We start from the raw sequence: 2,500 nt of genomic DNA, 5'->3' as shown, positions 1-2,500 counted from the left end.
GAAAGTATTTAAAAATTCACCGAATACTTTCCAAGCAATCCTGTTGATAAACTCATAAAATAAGTCTTAAAAACTCCTTGTTGTAAGTAAAAAGAAATCTTGAGAGAAAAGTGAAGAGCAAAACAATATAGAAATTCTGCTATCTATAAAAATCTTGAAATTTTATTATTAGTATATCAAAGAAAATGGAAATGAAAAAAAAATGTGATAGAAGCTACTGAATACTAATGATATAATAAAAGAAACATTTAATGGCAAGTTAAAGAAGTCAAGGCAATAAGAACATATATATATATATATATATATATATATATATATATATATATATATATATATATATATATATATATATATATATATATATAATATATATATAAAACTAATACAAAAATCCCGAAATCAGAAGACCTGATGAAAATCATAAACTAATTAAAATTACCTGAAACTTTCATTATCTGTTACTGCTATATGGTCCTGGGTGCCACATTTAATTGCTTCATGCCGAAGCAGTTGCGATACAAAGAATGTTTTTGTGACCTCAACTGTACTCTAACAAAGTCTTGGAATTGAATAATTCCATATAGTTGCTTCTTAAAACATTGATCTTTGTATTTATCCAATAATGAATTATCGAGTTATTTATTCATTCAGCAGTTTACTTACACATTTATTTACTCAACTATTTACGTATATGTAATTATTTAGGTAATTGTTTAATTGTAAATATTTATTTAATCTTTATATTTCTTTAAGGATTCCGTAACTCATGTCCATATTTGCCCTAACATTTCCTGTGGAAAATTTATCTCGCCCAAGAACGGACATTTATCATCGATGGTAATAATGATATTTAGTAGATTTGATAATGTACATTTATGAAAAATATCTGAATTTTAAAAAATAAATCTAAACAGAACGCCCCGAAATGTGAATATCAGGGAAGTAATAATATAAAATATCAGTATTTTTTTTTTTTTTTTTTACGTTATAGACATCCCCAGATGTAAGAATTGGGGAAATTTCATGTGAGGGATAATTTTCAAAAACATTGCCAATGAAGAAAATAGTCACGTATGAATTAGTCCTTGGGATTTAAAGAAAAATAAGTATACTGAGATGATTTAAATGTTTTTTAACATGAGGGGTGACTTTTAAGGCTCCATGACTGAGGAAAAAAGCAACAAAACCTCTAGGAAATGCAACTTATTCAGAAGAGTTTGCAATGTTACCAAAAACGATCGATAAGAAGATTGAAATGGAGTTAAGGTATATATGGACTCTCTCTCTCTCTCTCTCTCTCTCTCTCTCTCTCTCTCTCTCTCTCTCTCTCTCTCTCTCTCTCTCTCTCAATAGATATGACATTTCATCAACCTGCAATGTTCCTGGTAAGTGGGAGTTAATGAGTAAGTAAATAGAAAAAACTTCAAGGTGAGAGTGGTGCAGAGCATTCTCCCTTCACAAAAAAAAAAATAAAAAAAATAAATAAAAATAATAGACAAATACACCCAACGCCATTTCTTTCACAAAGAGTACCCTCAAGTTGCAATAAACTTCCTCCATGACACGCTCACCGACTATTAGGGAATTCAACCCCCAACGTATCTCAATTTAAATGAACCTAACCTTAAATTGGATCCAAACCTCAACCTCAACCTTATATATATTAACTACATGTATTAGGCAACTAATGTGACCATATCCTTTTTGAGTACCCTCCCCCTCCATTTCCTAGTTAGGGTATCCTACCAAATCTTCGTATGCAAATAGATAAGGTCAGCCCTTCCTAATCTGAACTAATTAAAATTGACGTTCTAATCTTTTCCCTATAACACCCATTATATTACGGATCCAGATTTTAAAATGTAACAGATGAAAAAGTATTGGTTGATATTTATAATCACGAAAAGAATACGAATCAATCTCCCAGTACTGGAATTGAGCATAAGGATTAGACTGGATTCACAAAATTGGGCAATATAGTTGGCGCTGAGCTCTGCGAGGTAATTCAGCGCCTTAGTGCAACTGGGGAAAATTCCAATTACACGATTAAATGAAAATTACGAGGCTGGACAGCGATATAGAAGAAAGAACACAAGAAAGGAAGAATAGTGGAAGGATGTCAAGCTATAGCAGCTAGGGACCGTGGGTCGTGTATGGATCCCAAAGTAATGCCTACAGCACACCACATGTACAGTAGGTAGTGCACTGACAGCAATACCCCTTAAGGGAGAGAAAAATTAGGTTCTCACAGAACGGGCAGAAGAGTATAATTTTATTATCTTTCATTATTCCTAATGCCGTTCCTTTCACGTAAGACTTTTTGGCCTCTCGTTCATGCCAGACGTTCCTACTCTTTCCCACTCTGGAAAAACATAAGCTCGCCTATCAAATTTAAGATTCAAATAGTGAATGTCAATGAAATTTTTTTTTTTTTAGTTTCGAGATGGAGGTGGATTAGCTGAGAGAGAGTTTCCTCGCAAGCAAGGCTAGTCACTTCTTC

The sequence above is a fragment of the Palaemon carinicauda genome, chromosome 6 (genome assembly GCF_036898095.1).
Source record: "Palaemon carinicauda isolate YSFRI2023 chromosome 6, ASM3689809v2, whole genome shotgun sequence".
Classification (NCBI taxonomy): domain Eukaryota; kingdom Metazoa; phylum Arthropoda; class Malacostraca; order Decapoda; family Palaemonidae; genus Palaemon; species Palaemon carinicauda.
The sequence above is the reverse complement of the archived record's forward strand: the minus strand, read 5'-3'. Positions refer to the sequence as shown.